Here is a 17,593-nt window from a genome sequence, read left to right as displayed (position 1 = left end):
TAACGGGGAGCCAGTGCAAAGAAGCGAGTACCGGTGAGATGTGTTCGTATTTTTTAGTTCTGGTGAGTGTACGAGCAGCAGCGTTCTGTATAAGTTGGAGGCTCTTTATTGTGTTGATGCTGCATCCGGACAGGAGAGCATTACAATAATCGAGGCGGGAAGTAATAAATGCGTGGATTAGTTTTTCTGCATCTTGGAGGGATAGGACCTTTCTAATTTTGGCAATATTACGTAAATGAAAAAATGATGTCTTTGAGATCTGTTTTATGTGTGAGTCAAGTAGGAGGTCTTGGTTGATAGTTACACCAAGGTTTTTGATGTTAGTGTTGGGTGTTGGGAAGCCATTGAGTGTGGGTAAATGGGTAGATAGTGTAGTTCTCAGTTGATCGGGGCCAACAAGCATAACCTCAGTTTTATCAGAGTTGAGGAGCAGGAAGTTGCTAGTCATCCAAGATTTTACATCATGGAGGCAAGCTTCTATCTTGGGTAGATGTACAATTTCATCAGGTTTCATTGATAGGTAGAGTTGGGTGTCGTCAGCATAGCAATGGAAGTTAATGCCATGTTTCCTTATGACAGCACCTAAGGGTAGCATATAGAGGGAAAAAAGCAGTGGTCCAAGGACAGAGCCTTGTGGGACACCGTAGCTTACTCTGGTGTGATTTGACGACTTCTCATGGACATGAACAAATTGATGGCGATCAGAGAGGTAAGATCTAAACCAAGATAGGGCACAACCTTTGATGCCAACGTGATGTTCAAGTCTCTGTAACAGGATCAGATGATCTATAGTGTCGAAAGCAGCACTAAGGTCTAGGAGAACTAATATTGAGGTGCACCCATGATCAGATGCGATTAGTAGGTCATTTAAGACTTTGACTAAGGCCGTTTCAGTACTGTGGTGGGCCCTAAAACCGGATTGGAGGGTTTCTTCAATTTTATTTTGATGTAGAAAAGAAGTAAGTCGCTTAGCAACTAGTTTTTCAAGTATTTTTGACAGAAAAGGAAGGTTAGATATGGGTCTATAGTTAGCGAGATTATCGGGATCAAGGTTAGGTTTTTTAAGAGATGGTTTTATCACTGCTATTTTGAAAGATTGTGGGACGTAGCCTGAGATAAGTGAGTTATTCATTACATTGAGCAATGTCTCACTTAGTAAGGGAAGTGCATGTTTAAGTAATTTTGTGGGGATAGGATCTAGTAGGCACGTTGATGATTTAGATGAGAGGATCAGGGAGTTTAATTCAGGGAGGTCGGTGGGTGCGAAGAATTCAAGGATAGCACCCGGTTGAAGTGGTGTTACCTTGGCGCATGTTGGAAGGGGTGTAGGGTCACAGAGGGGGAGAAAGCTTTGGATTTGTTCTCTTATTTTAAGGATTTTATTATTGAAAAAGGTCATGAAATCATTACCACTAAAGATGATGGGAACCGAATGTTCGATTGTGTTGTGGTTTTTTGTTAGCCTAGAAATAGTGTTAAATAAGAACTTTGGGTTGTTTTTATTACTATCAATCAATGAAGAATAGTAAGCTGATTTCGCCTCAGAGAGTACACGTTTATATCTTAGGAGACTATCCTTCCACGCCATGAGAAATACCTCAAGTTTGGTGGAGTACCATTTTTTTTCTAGTTTTCGTGTGGTTCGTTTGAGTGCACGAGTCTGATCAGTGTACCATGGGGCTAGTTTTTTCAGTTTTCTTAATCTCTTTTTCAGTGGTGCAACAGCGTCGAGGGTTGAATGCAACGCATGCGTGACGCCTTCAGTAAATAGGTCGATATAAGGTGGGGAAGTGCATATGCCATTTACTTTGCCAGCGGTAGGAGCTGAAGTGAGGGCGACGGGTAGTTTTGATATAAATTCCGCAGTAGTCCTGTCGGATAGACAACGGCTGTAGAAGTGTGTAATTTCCGATGTTGGACGGAGTTCTAATTTCATATTAAATGTAATTAGGTGGTGGTCCGAGAGGGTAGTATTTTGGGGTAGAGCTATAGGGCGGTCAATTTCTAGGCCATGTGTTAATACAAGGTCAATGGTGTGATTATGGTAGTGAGTTGGTGTGTTTACATGCTGTGAGAACCCGATAGAGTCTATCAGTGATTGGAATGCAATTGTAAGGCTATTATTTTCATTATCCATGTGGATATTAAAATCTCCCACTATCAGGATTTTATCCGAATTAACAATCAGGGTGGATAGGAAATCGGAAAATTCGGATAAGAATTCAGTGTAGGGACCTGGTGGTCTATATAGTGTCACAAGAGTGACCGGATTAGTGGCTTTTGAGTTGGGATGCATAAGATGAAGTACGAGGACTTCAAATGATGCAAATTTAAATTTAGGTCTTGGGGAAATGCATAGATTAGCGAGGGAAATTGTAGCAACTCCACCTCCACGTCCAGTGCTGCGGGGGATGTGGCAGTTAACATGGCTTGGAGGGGTAGATTCATTTAAGGCTATGAATTCATCTGGTTTTAGCCAGGTTTCAGTTAGGAAAAGTATTTGGATGTTGTTGTCTGTTATCAACTCATTGATAAGTGCACCTTTTGATGTTAGGGACCGAATGTTAATAAGGCCCAGCTTTAATATTGTGCAAGTTTCATTTTGTGCTGATAAGGTTTGTATCTTTATTAGGTTATCCTGATTAATGCTTCTTCTAGTGGGAGTTGCGCTGGGCTTATATATTCTGGGTATACATACCGTTTGTATGTGGTGTAATATGGGCAGAGAATGTACTGGTGCAGCAGGAGTTAGTGTGGGGTAATAGGTCTGCCTTCTAGTTCTAGTTATTGGTTGTCAGAAGTACGTTTGGACTAGGTGGTGTTTTAAGTTTTGAGAAAGGAGGCTAGCACCCTCTTTAGAGGGGTGGATGCCATCCTTCTGTAATAGCCCTGGCTTCCTCCAAAAAGTAGGCCAGTTATTTATGAAATCCACGTCGTTGCGTGAGCACCATTCTGCTAGCCAGGTATTAAGTGCCGATAGTCTACTATACATTTCGTCGCCGCGGTTGATAGGCATAGGGCCAGAACACACTACAGAGTCTGCCATTTGTGTTGCGGTAGCGAATAACGATTCAAAATTTCGCTCGGTAGTAACCGATTGCCGTAGGCGGACATCGTTTACGCCTGTGTGAATAATTATTTTAGAAAATCTCCGACCAGCGATTCGTTTTAAGTGGGATTCAATGTCATTTGCTCTAGCTCCCGGTATACAGTTCACTGTTTGTACCGGGGTTGCGAGTTGAATATGCCTCAGGGAGGAATCACCAATAACGAGAACTTTATCAACAGTATCGATGGTAGTAAGGGAAGAAAAACGGTTTGAAGTTGGGATGGGATCCGGGTGTGGTACGGGTTTTAAATGTCTTCTACTAGGCCTACTTCCTCGTTTTACGTTAACCCAATTATCGGGTGGTAGGAGTTGCGGTGTTGACACGGGCGAGCTAGAGGACAGAGTAGTGTCGGTAAATGTTAGATCTATATGCTGAATTTCGCTCGATTCGATTAACGGAGTATTACAATCTGTGTTAAAGAGACGCGACTCAAGTAGAGTTATCGTCTCATCGAAGCTTGCCAGTAGCCTACACTTGGTACAAGTATTGTAGCCATTGAAATTTGTTGGAGAGTCGCTAAGCATATTACACGATGGGCAGCGAACAAGGGTCGAACAAGACGCCATGGCCAGCTAAGCGTTAGCTGAGAGGGACAAGAAATAGGGGGGGGGGAGAGTGAATTCCCAAATTCGATGTAATGTGAAAGGTAGTGATAGTGAGCGCGGTCACTGGGATACTTAGCAGTACAAAGCAGATAATGGAGGTGGGGTTTCTCTGTCTTTTTCCCCCACATGAAAAACACATTGGGTTTACATTGGATTTTGAAGCATGTTTCTTTTCAGAAATGCGAGACTACATCAATAGTTTTAACCCGATAGCAGCTAGACGCCGACCTCTCGCATTTGCGACAGTCTGACGATATTGGGTACTTGCCAGATTTAATCTCAGTCTAGATCAGATAATTTCACTTATCATTACTCAAAATGGATGAAGTGCCTGTAATGTTTTGATAAGTTATTTGTTCAGTTGTTCCACTTTTCCAACACACAGCCCCATTTGTCATATCCTGGGCATTATTGGCACAGGTGGCGGACGGTGTTGACATCTATTGTCAATTCATGCGTACACACGAACAGCTTGAGATAAACTCATCTGTTTCACCTGACAAAGTAATGCATGTAAATCATTAAATCCCTTCTGATACACTGAGGAAGCATATTATCTTTTTGTGCAGAAAATCAGCTGAAATAAGTTGAAATGCCTCAATAATTTTTTCAGCATTTCAGCGGTATCAGCATTTAACAGGACACCAACTTTAAGATTTTCAAATCTACCAATTACATTGCATGTATTTAAGAGGAAACTGGTAATACATGTTTTTTTTTAATTATCATGTGCATTAATGTCTTCCGCTTTTGAATTTCGATTAGCCTTGCTCAGCCTTGACAAGGTTTAAAGAGAATGAAACACTGCCAGTACAAGCAACTTTCAAAGTCCAGTGCTTGGATGGTTCAGAACCGATCTGAATGGACATAACACTGTGGGATATCAGTTGAACAGTGACATTTGTCCCTGGTGATAGGATCTTATTTTTGGCACTGAAATGCTATTGAAGAACAACCTCTGTGTTGTCAGATTGTTCATGAATTAACACTTCCTGTTTGAGTCACATTCATTTGAGGGAATGATTTGGGTGCATGTCTTGAAGTTGAACTTACTTTGATGACCTTGTAGGCCTATGTCCTATTATTGCTGTTATTTGCTGAGGAATAAACTCTGAGAATGGACATAACCTGCATCACTAGCCAAGGTGATAGAATTTGGGGATTTTTGTAGGATGCTAATACCCTCTTTTATCTCTGTGCAGACAGAAAATCTCCTGCAGAGGTGTCATCAGCGTTTTTAGTTTGATGAATGGACCTTTACATATCAGCATTTTCCTCAGTTTGCCATGTGTGTCTGTATGGAGTTAGAGTACACATTGTACAAATGTGAGATCTTGTTAGTGGTTCAAGATCATGCAAGATGTGAGTCTCTTCTCTCTTGTGTTTTGTGAGTACCGTGAATGGTGTATGAAGGGGATTAAATGAGTGATGTTAAAGTGTAATGTTTTTTATTGAGACTTCCTTGTTTGTCCTTGAGTTGGCATTTCTTACACTGCTTTTAGGCCACTTTGATCCCTCTCTCTTTTAACTTATCTGTTCATCCTTCGGACTCCTTTAAGCCATGAATGTTTTATGCTCAAGTGAGCACGGCAGTCTTTCGCTGAAAGTGTAAACAGCAGGCTGTTGACAGTGTGAGAGACGGGGGCCCAAACCGCACCAGCCCTTGGTGTGATTCCGTCAGCCTTCATTTCCTTTTCCCAGCCTCCCAAACTACCAAGGTACATCAACCCCTGCGGGATAAACATCGGCAAGCGGGGACCTTAAACATGTAAGAGCATAACATCAGAACATCAGCAGCGGGTGGTCCTGACACGTCTCAAATCGGCACCCTTAAACTGGGTCAAGTGAGGTGCTCAAAAGAGGGAACAAAATGGTGCTTTTGAAGAATCGAAATGAAGACATGTGAGAGAGAAAGATAAAATCAGTAAAAGCCCAACATGAATTAAGCATTGTCCATTATTTGACTGATCTGAGAAGGTTACAAGTCAAGGGAATGTACTGTAGTGGAGAAGAACAGAAAACACATTCTCTTCTCGCACTGACTTTCAGTGAATATTTGGCATATTCAAGTACACACTAAGAGTGTACATGAACGAGAAAACACCAAAATAATAAATGCTACAAATGGCTACGAAGGAGATTGCCTTTCTGTTCTTGAAGTGACTACCCACAACCTTGCAGAGGTAGACAAGTTCTGTCACAGGAAGGCCCACTCACCAGAGAAAGACACACATTTTGTATTATTTGGCAGGCAGCGAGAGAGAAACAGTGCAATTTAAAGAGACAAGTCTTAAATTAGCAAAAGGTACACTTTAAAATGGTCCCAAGGGTTGGTGCATGTCCAATTCCATTTCAAATCAACCAGCATGTTTCTCTCTCTCTCTCTCTCTCTCTCTCTCTCTCTCTCCCTGTCTCTTTCTGTGTGTGTGTGTGTGTGTGTGTGTGTGTGTGTGTGTGTCAGTGTTAACTTAACTTGTCATCTGTGTTTCTGGACTGAGTTTGTCTCTGTGGAGGACATGATGGTCCAAAGATAAGTTCTAATTAGCTCTTGTTTCTTCTCTGCGTCACTCTCAGCAGAGATGGGCAGTATTTCTATTACTTGTATTTGAAATACGTATTTCAATGACTTTGAGTATTTCCTGAAATTAGACATCAAACAGGACTTTTTTGGAAATTGCAAACTTTCCGAACGTATTTGGAACCATTGATTGCACCCACGTCCATATATATTGTAGTGAACCCATGTTTCTTGTAGAAATTATTAATCTCGCCCAGTGACGTGCCGTGAGGTTCGAAGCTGGTGCGGCACAGAAACCGGAAGTGATTACGTCATTCCGATTGCTAGTTGTTTAAAAAAGATATACCATACATGTTTATATGCTTATGGTTTAAAAATTGTCATCTCACCAGAACTGAAAAAACGTTATGTTTTATTGTCTAATACTATTAGTTTTAAACGATCGTTTTTTTTTTATTATAAGTAGTTATGCGGCTCAATAGTCAACTGACTTTTACGAGGCTATAGGCCTACAGCTAAACGTACAATCGGTGTGGTAATTGAACTTTTACACCGTGTCAAATAAGATATAAATAGTTACAAGGTAGCGTATGTAGCCCTCCCACCAATGATATGGCTCATTTAATTTTGTTTAGGGAAAATATAACTACGTTGGTGGGATGCTAATTTAAATTACCTTTTACACAACTCGGACACTTGAATTCGCAGTTTAGAAAAAAAACACTTACATTTTTATTTACACAACGTATTACAAGCAAACAGTTAAACACCGCAGACATAGCACACAATACCAAAATGTTCTACTGACCGGTTTAATTTAAAGTTGGTGCACTTTCGTTGGAGCTCTTAACCGTCAATTTGAGGTGAAACCAAAGTAATCCACTCACGGCTCCCCGTATAGTTCAGTAGAAATCTGTTGTCCTTTTCTCCCGCGATACCTCCCTGGCTTGAGCAAATGCAGTCAGTGGCTAGTTTAGCTCAGGCACCTAGTCTGCTCACAACTTCAAGGCAACTTTCCTGCACCTAGTAGCCTTTAGCGACGTTTGTGTTGCGCATGAATATGTCCCGTTGGGAAACTTGAAACACTCCAATGCAAATGTCAATACCTTCTGTCCCGTCGTTTGAAGCAAACATTTTAGCTCCGCCATTGGTCTCCCATTATTAATCATTTCACGTTTGGACTGCAAGTCCAGTTTTGAGAACTGCTTCAGCTTAGCAATACAACCTTCCAGTTACGCCGCCGTCAACCAGAAGTGTAGAAGAAGACCTACTTTTAGAACCAAAATATACCCGACAATTGTGCTCCCGCTCGCCTCCCTTCCTGAAGCAGTGGTACTGCTTGCCTCACTAACAATATTTTTCAATGCGTTTTGAGCTCAACTCAAAGGTTCTACGCTTGCGCACGCATGCGTAAAACCCAGTTTGGAGTGATTGCGCAATCCTAGGGGAGGCACTGGCTCAGCTGCCCATAGACACAAATGCATCTGCCTCCCTTGACGGCACGTCCATGGGTATTGGCTGATCACTGTCACTGAGAACCGGAAATGCGCAAATTCAGCGATTTTGATAGTAAAAATGCTCGAAATGATCGGAATCATGCAGAAATGACACTCGTAACACAGATAACTAGAGAAATATGAATATTTTTTTTATAATACATAAATATATATTATTATTATATATTTGTTTTTTAAATATTTTTTTCCTATGACTGCACGTCCCTGACATATTGTTATAATAGACAGTTTATGCATTAATGCCACCAATAGCATATTCTTTATAATCGTGTTCTTTTAAACATCTCGCTGTAGGTGATGGTGGGCAGAATAACAATATTCACACATTGAATCAGGTTCAGTGATTGAGCGAACGTGAACCAATACATCTATCTTCATCTTCGCTGAACCTTCATTTTCTCTTCCTAAATAAATACCACGGAAAATGCGCAAAAACACTGTGCGTTAATGTGCGACCGCAGATTAAGCAGCGGTCGCATGTTAGTAAATCAGGCCCTATATAGGGCGGATTAAACACAGATTGCCCAGCGCGGATCTGGGTTGATAAATACCACGGAAAATGCGCAAAAACACTGTGCGTTAATGTGCGACCGCAGATTAAGCAGCGGTCCCATGTTAATAATCAGGCCCTACGCACTTACATCTGTAGTGAGTTCTGTCGCTGATTAGTGTCGTCTCAAACACTGTCCAACGCAAATGTGCGAGCCTTTTACCCATAATTCTGTGCTCCAGCTTCTTCCGGCCAACTGGAAATTTTAAACAAAGATGGCGGACCAAACTCCGCTGAGAGCCGTGTTTTGTAACACAGTTATTGTAACCAGCAGTAATGGTTGAAGTGATTTGCGAAGCATCAGTCAGCCAACTTTTTAAACTGAAAAGCTGCCAAAATGGCGCCCGTTTAGGGCAAGTAGTGTCCATCGTTTTGTCCATCGTTTCACACTGCATTTTTTGACCGTTTGCAGTGCGCCATCCAGGTACTTTCAGTGCCCTGAATTCTTCTAGTTCTGTCGGTGTGAACGCCCTAAGCACTGAGAGTCAGTGTTTCAAGTGTGAAAATGCGCGGTAATAGACATGGCCTGTGACTTTATCGAGCCCTCCCGGAAGCCATAGAGATTGCATTGAGAGCCTTGTTTTGTGAAAACATGAGTCACACAGCTGCTGCCTGCAAAAAAATATATATACATAATCAATCAAGGTGTTTAAATAGCTTTGCTGAGTTACACTGACATTCTGTGACTGTTCTTCGTTTATGTGGGCCTCACCAGACCTTTGTGTACATTATATAGCCCAAACCTGAATGCTCTGCTATACCTAACTGTGAGAAAACGGTTATTTTGTATTTTGTATCAAATGACGTATTGATGTATTTTTGCCCATCTCTGAGTCTCAGGCTTTCTGTTGTAGATGCCTGCTGCCTCCCTCTGCTATATCTGGTGACAGAGACACACTGTGCACTTATTCACATACTGTTTGTTTCATGCGCAAATGATGGTGGTGGAAGCACACACACACACACACACACACACACACACACACACAAACACACACACACAATCTCACATACACACACACAGCCACACACACAAATAAATATTTATACAGTATATTCGTATTAGTCAGATGTGCCTCCCTCCCACTGTAGTCTTTGAGAAGGAGGAATAATGTAACTGTTGTAATTTGGTGCCGCTGATTCATTGGATCCGTCCCCGCTGGCCAATTAAAACAAACAGGGCACTGGAGAGAGAGGCTCCTTCAGAGAGACTGACCTCTGACCCCTCCTGTCATCACTGTGCCATGAGACAGAGCCCCTGTTGCCTTGTTAACTAACGCTGCTCCTCTCCCAGTGTAATTAATGCTGTTTGGACTTGGCCTCCTAAAAGTTCAGTTTTTGGCATGGCGAAGGGTCATGAAGTAGTCTTTGTGAAAAGTGCATGTGCTGAGACTATTGGTGTTAAGCCCACGTTGGTTTTTTAACGTGGTCTTGTTGATGTGTTTGGACAGTCTATCTCGTAATTTCTCAGATTTACCCTCAGTCTGTCTGTGTCTGTGTTCCTCTTGTTTTTATGTACTATCAGAGCTTGTGGGGGAATAGTGAAGCACAGTAATGTTGCAATAAATTTAAGTAAAGGATGTTTCACACACTTTAATAATAAGCTTATGCATAGCTGTTGTTATTACAATTGCTGGCCATAAAAAAACTGAAGTCATGTTCGGCGTAATAGCCCTCTCCCACACTGTTATTCTTCTCTGCGCTGCCTGCTCAGCTTACTCAAGGACAAGACTAGCCCCCGCATGAGGACAGAGTTGTTAGGCGGATACCCGATGCCTGCTATCACTCCGAAGATGAATGGCTTGGCAGTTACTAGACAGACAGGGGTGGCCGATGGCAAATATTTCTCAATCTTCTCTCCAGAAGAAGGCCGTAGAGGACAGGCATGCGTGTGTGTGTGTGTGTGTGTGTGCGTGCGTGCGTTCGCTCGCACAGGTACACGGAGGCACATTGACATGCATGCTGTGACTTATAATCAGTGTAACCTACACGGCTGCATACAGAAAGGTGGGGCTGATCACATGGAGATTCTATGCCTCCCTCTTTTATGACAAGGTGAAGAGTGCTGTTAGTACGAGAGGAGAATGAGTCACTGGGCTCATCGTTGAGTGCTGTTCTCCGGAAGCATGAGCAGAATCATCAGGACTTGGTTTCTAAACTTTTAGAGGAGGTTGAAGGGCTTTTGAGGTTTTGGTTTGTTTGTTTGTTTGATTTGGTAATTAATCTCAGCAGCCATAATATTTACACTGCTAAGGCAAGTCAGAAGAGGCCATGATTCCCAGAGACAAAACTGGTTTATTTATATATATACATAGCCGATATGTATAGCCGAAAGTGTCCGTTGGAAAGTCTTAGAGCATCGGATGGTAATGAAGCTATCTAACTTTTCCCCAACAACTGCCATAGCAAAGTTCTCTTGATGTACAGTAGCCATACCCAACCCAAACACAAATTAAGTGTCCATACTGCTGTGGACCGGTATGGCTACACAACTCATCTCTTAAAATGACGGTGAGTGTGTATAATTTGTAGGAGACAATATTAATGGAGTTATATCTATGCAGTAGACCATTCATCACATGTAGTGAATTATTGAAAGCTCCAGCAGTGTGTCACAGAAAATCCTTTTAGAGAGAACACTTGGTTAGAGGAATGAAATTGCAGGTAACACACAAACATGCCCACACATCCTCATACATGTCTGCACTCTTTCTCTCTCTCTCACACACACACACACACACACACACACACACACACACACACACACACACACACATGCCATACATACACAGTCAGGTAAACTCTTAACCTTCAACTCTCATGTTTCAGAAGGGGTTTCTGGTTTGTTTATCTGAAGTGGAGGGGAGGATGTGTTGAGGAAAAATGAAAGCTTAGAAAGAGGGAAAAGCCTCTCCTCTCTCAGTGGAACCTGAGTCCTGAGTGCTGGATGTGTCAAGAGCAGTAATGGGTTCACCTGCTGCTCCGCTCTCTGCAAAGAAAAATGCAAAGCTGACCCATTCATCTGGAAAACGTTTCAGCCTCTGTGTGTGTGTATGTGTGTGTGTTTATGTATGTACGAAGGCTTGTGTGCTGGGATGTCTGTTTGATTGAGTGTGTGTCTTGCATACTTGCTGCCAATTGTTCAATTGAGTTGTGTTTCGCTCTGGGCTTGAACATTGCTGCTCTGCAGGTGGGCAGCACAAAGGCCTCCATTGACTGATAATTAGTTGAGTGTTGTTTGGCTCTTGGCAACAAGGTGATTGATTGACCAATGCTGTCCAAGTTGCAGCATTAATCAGTTATACTGACGAGATGAAACCAGCTGACATACAGCCCATGCATTTTGCGACTTATGTCTTTTGAGCGTTCGTCAAGTCTGTTACATTGTGTACTTGGATTTAAGGAACACAGCATGTCTTTGAGTTGCTCTGTTTTTTGTGATTCTGAGAACATGTCTACAGCCCTGTTGGGGGTTGAGCTGAATTCCCCTTTTCAAGCGTGCATTCCAGCATTCTACCATTTGATGCCTCTCAAGATCACGCTGTGCAAAATCATGTTTTGTGCATGTCTATATTGAGTTAGCCTCTCTCACACAGTGCTTTAAGCACTGTCTGGAAGCACAGAACAGGGGCTGTATGCATTAAGACCTGCTGACGGTATATGGTGAACATAAGCGCACAGATGCACAGATCATCATATTGTATGCACAGATCATGGTTGCATACAATAAGACCTACTCCAATGTTTTTTTCTTTTTTCTCCAATGCATTTGTCATGGCCAGGGCACGTTGCATTACTCCCCATCTCCCATGACTGTTTAATTTAGTCTTTTCCCTGTTTTTCTCATTGAACTCTGCACCTGTGCTCGTTAAGAGAAAATCTCGTTAAAGGGATGTAATCATCGGGAATCCACTCATAGCGCCTGATGGTTTAATTGAGCAGCGCTGACTTAATTCGAGTGCATAAACAATGTAGGGGCTACCTGATCTGGATGGAGATAGAGATAGAGAGATAGAGAGGGATAGAGAGAGAGGGAGAGAAAGAGAGATAGGGAGAGAGGAAGGGAGAGAGAGATAGGGAGAGAGATAGAGAGGGAGAGAGAGAGGGATATAGAGAGAGCGAGGGAGAGAGAGAGAGAAAGAGGGAGCGAGCATGATGAGGAAACATGACCTAGGGTATCCTGGGGAACATTCACTGGAGAAGAGTGGAAGTGGACTGATTGGTGGAACAGATGAGAGGGAGTGGAAGAGGAGGGGGAGGAGGATGATGAAGACGAAGATGGCAGAACATGATTACAGGATAGGATAAGGAAACAAAGCAGAGGTTCCACTAGACTAAGGAAGAGCAAGGGTGAGAAGTCAGTCAGATGGAATGGGTGGAACTGACTGATGGGTGAGAAAAATGAAGGAAACAATGAAAGGCAAGGGGAGTAAGATTGAGAAGGGGTGTGTGTGTGTGTGTGTGTGTGTGTGTGTGTGTGTGTGTGTGTGTGTGTGTGTGTGTGTGTGTGTGTGTGTGTGTGCATGCGCAAGACACATACCAATATTCCTTCATCACAATAAACCTCTTTGAAAGCAGGGAAAGAGAGAGGGCCAGCTCTGTTGGCATGCTGTGGTCGCTCACCACCTGTTCTAGGTAGCAGGCTTTGTGTCAGACTCAAGGGCTGCCAAACACGCTCTGTGCTTTAGAATACCAAACAACGGTCCTCAGTTCCTCAATGCGGCAGGGGTCAGAGACTGCAGTTGAAACAGAAGCAATACGCGGTTCTCTCTGAGCTGACAAAACACAAACTGACTTCTGACCCAGACGTCCTAAATTGACTGCGGTAGAAAAGGACCAAAAAGAAAAATCCTCACCATCCCAAAGAATTTGGGGGTCATTACATAAAGTATTAGATAACACTGTTTTCCAAAGGTTGTTTTGAAAGGAAAACTAGAAAACTACCACTACTCAAAGCTGCATGTGGTGAATATAAATATACCAGGGTTATAGCTCAGAGTTTGTTAAAATCCTCATAGAATCTCATCATCTTCAATGCTTACAAATGGTCCATAGGGCGTGCAGAGATATTATTAAGCTGGTAAGAGGCTAATAAAAAAAAACTAGAATGCGTTTCGTGAACGAACTGCGAGAGTGTGCTTGCTCTGTTTTTCTCTCATGTTTGCTTGTTTATTGTGAAAGGGTTTAGTGTGTTCGTTGGCATAAAAAGTTAGTCTTCTCTTATAAGCCTAGTTAGTACATCTGATTAGAGCTAGCAACCATGAATTGTAGATTAAGGGGTCCCCTATCAGTGTTCATTTTGGCAGCTATTTTAGATTCAGTCTTAAGACAAAAATGCATATTAGTTTTAGTCACATTTAGTCATAGTTATCCTTCTTAGTTTCAGTCTAGTTTTCGAAAACTGAGCACACTACAATAGCTACGCTGTGTCCAGGTACATCCTCAAACGTTTTTCAGGTAACCTAATGGTTCAAGGTCTCTCATGAATCATTACTCCCAGGACACGGGTTAATGTTAACTCACGCTATCGGTCCTCTCCAACCACATTAGCAACAAAATAAACTGGTGAGCTAACAAGGTAACCATTCTTTCAGTATAAGCTACTTTTGCATATGTACAACGTATACATGTAGGTCTAGGTAGCTAACGTTTAGCCCCGTACTCAGATATTACAGCTGCTTAACACAGCTAGGATAGCTAACGTTACCGTAGTAGGAATACAAGCCTTAACCCACTATATCCACACAACTAAATTCATGAATTACTTCAAAGGTTTACTTCACAACTTGAATTAAGGAAAAGTATCCCCTGTTACGGCTAGCTGAAACTGCCAGTGGATACTCCCATGGATGGGAGACGTTAGCTGCTACGGCTAACACTATCAGTTTCCATTAAAATTTCAGTCAGTACACTGAAAATGCTGCCATTCAACTCACCTTAACGAAGTGGAAATACGGTAGCTAGGTTAGAAACTGTAGTTACTCTTATTCTTTTTCAAAGTTGAATTGAGAGGGACTGAGAGACGAGGTTCCTTGAATTTGACGCAGGTGTCGGTGAAGCACAGCTGCAAGCCAATTTAATGACCCTATTATGATGTCATAATGGCAGAGCGCTCTGCCATGCAAGTCTATGGGGGAAAAAGGTGATGAAAAAAGAGGAATAAAAAAGGAGTGGCAAGGAGTACCGCCACGAAAAGTCATAGCAACCTGCACCGGATCGGGCCGGACGTTTTGGTGTTTGAATAGCGTCTCTAGCTCAATCGGGCGAGGAGTAGTTAGCTGCAAGAAAAACGGGGAGAATAAATAAATAAAGAAAACTTGACGATAACAATACTGTGCTTGCCCACTACTTGTAATTTAGTACCGCAACATCAAATGTGTTTCCTGTTTGCCGAGTGGATGCATGTACGGCCCCGGCAAACAGATCACAACAAAAAACAAATTAAACTAGAATGCGTTTCGTGAACGAACTGCGAGAGTGTGCTTGCTCTGTTTTTCTCTCATGTTTGCTTGTTTATTGTGAAAGGGTTTAGTGTGTTCGTTGGCATAAAAAGTTAGTCTTCTCTTATAAGCCTAGTTAGTACATCTGATTAGAGCTAGCAACCATGAATTGCAGATTAAGGGGTCCCCTATCAGTGTTCATTTTGGCAGCTATTTTAGATTCAGTCTTAAGACAAAAATGCATATTAGTTTTAGTCACATTTAGTCATAATTATCCTTCTTAGTTTCAGTCTAGTTTTCGAAAACTGAGCACACTACAATAGCTACGCTGTGTCCAGGTACATCCTCAAACGTTTTTCAGGTAACCTAATGGTTCAAGGTCTCTCATGAATCATTACTCCCAGGACACGGGTTAATGTTAACTCACGCTATCGGTCCTCTCCAACCACATTAGCAACAAAATAAACTGGTGAGCTAACAAGGTAACCATTCTTTCAGTATAAGCTACTTTTGCATATCTACAACGTATAGGTATTACAGCTGCTTAACACAGCTAGGATAGCTAACGTTACCGTTGTAGGAATACAAGCCTTAACCCACTATATCAATCCACACAACTAAATTCATGAATTACTTCAAAGGTTTACTTCAAAACTTGAATTAAGGAAAAGTATCCCCTGTTATGGCTAGCTGAAACTGCCAGTGGATACTCCCATGGATGGGAGACGTTAGCTGCTACGGCTAACACCATCAGTTTCCATTAAAATTTCAGTCAGTACACTGAAAATGCTGCCATTCAACTCACCTTAACGAAGTGGAAATACGGTAGCTAGGTTAGAAACTGTAGTTACTCTTATTCTTTTTCAAAGTTGAATTGAGAGGGACTGAGAGACGAGGTTCCTTGAATTTGGCGCAGGTGTCAGTGAAGCACAGCTGCAAGCCAGTTTAATGACCCTATTATGATGTCATCATGGCAGAGCGCTCTGCCATGCAAGTCTATGGGGGAAAAAGGTGATGAAAAAAGAGGGATAAAAAAGGAGTGACAAGGAGTACCGCCACGAAAAGTCATAGCAACCTGCACCGGATCGGGCCGGACGTTTTGGTGTTTGAATGGCGTCTCTAGCTCAATCGGGCGAGGAGTAGTTAGCTGCAAGAAAAACGGGGAGAATAAATAAAGAAAACTTGATAACAATACTGTGCTTCCCTTCGGGCAAGCACACTAACTATACATTTTTTATTTCTGAGTTTCTTTTCCTCAGTACATCCCAATATATCATACATGTTTTGTAGCAAAAGCACTTACATACACTCCAGTTAAAATTAAGTAGAAAATGTTATAAAAAAACCCACAAAAAAACTGTTGTCACTGTTAGATAATGCACCTACATTTAGAACAACAGGACCTGCTGGCGTTGAAATCAGCACTGCCTTATCGTACCCTGCATCCTCCACCGTGGCGTTTGACTGATAGCGGGGCTTATCGGTCAGGGCATCTTGTGAACATTACGGGTCTCTAATGCCACTCATCAGGAGCGTTGTCACGGGCATGCAAATTGATGGATGTCATGTTGTGCTCACACTGGGAGTTCACGGCGGAGACTTCTTCTTCTCAACTCTTCTCCTTATTCCTCATGCTCAGGAGCTCGAGTCCAGTATGTGCCATTCAATCTGTCCAATTCCTTTTTTGTGTGGCTATGGCCACTCTCTCGTGTTTTTCAGTTTTTTTTTCTTGTGCTTATTCTCAAAAGAACTATTATTAGCGCCACAATGGTGCAGCATTAAATGATGGTGAGTCAACTCCCTTGAGAGGTGTGTGTTGTATTGGCCAACCTCAGCAGACTGGACAATAGGCCTAATCTGATCTATAGTGTCATCAGCTTCATTGGCACCCCATTGTCCAGTAAGTGTCTGAAACGATAACGCATATCTAGCTAATGTGATCACTTCACCCTAATCAGGCCATCTGATGACGTGATTTAGTGCATTTTAACCAGAGAATGAATGGAAGCTCCTCCGTGATATGCCTCATATGTATTCAGGGTCTGGTCTGGCCTGTATGGCTGTCAGAGCTGTGGGTTGATGGAAGAACATTCCGGCGCACCATCCCTCTTGAGAGACACTTGCGTGATTAGAATTGCAGGACCAGTCTCTGCAGTCAGCTGTTGCGCACGTGATTTCAGCTGAAAGGCCTCGCTGCTCCTCTGGGTGCTTGTGTTTTTCATGGGCATTTATAATTGAATCGAGGAGTGGCGTGATCTTTCGTTAATAGCCTGGAGAGCAGCTCAAAGGGAATGGATGTAGTTCTGGGCCTTCTCCAGGTTCCCCCCAGTGGTTTCCTTTTTCAAACCGTCCTTTAGGGATATGGACAGTGAGGCGTGATGGAGTTTTCTATCCTTGTGCCTTCAAGATGCTGGAAGATTTTTGGGCAATTAAGTACATAGATAAGTGCATGCACATACACACACGTTCTAGTTTCTGTCAGTTCCTTGATGTCCTAGATTGGTCTTTTATTTTGCAGTGGTCATGTGCGTTTACTTCCTGTCCACATGTGCTCCTCCATTTATTTAGCCATGTGCCTCAGCTGTTCATTGAGTCTCACAGGCCTCTTATAACTGCCCGTGTGTCTCATTCCCTGCCCACCTGTGTCTTTTCTTGTTAAGTCCGGTGCATTTACACCCTTGGTTTTCTTCAATTCTTGGTCTGTAGGCTACTGTTTGTGGTTTCATGTGGATTTGTGTGTGTGTGTTTCCACACTTTTTTTTTTACTTTGTGCCTCCTGCTCTTGTTTAAAATCCATGTTTTGAGTAAAGAGTCCTTGTTTTGCTTTAAACCTGTGTTTTTGTAACGCATTGG

The sequence above is a fragment of the Sprattus sprattus genome, assembly GCF_963457725.1.
Source record: "Sprattus sprattus genome assembly, chromosome: 12".
NCBI lineage: Eukaryota > Metazoa > Chordata > Actinopteri > Clupeiformes > Clupeidae > Sprattus > Sprattus sprattus.
Note: the sequence above shows the minus strand (reverse complement) of the source record.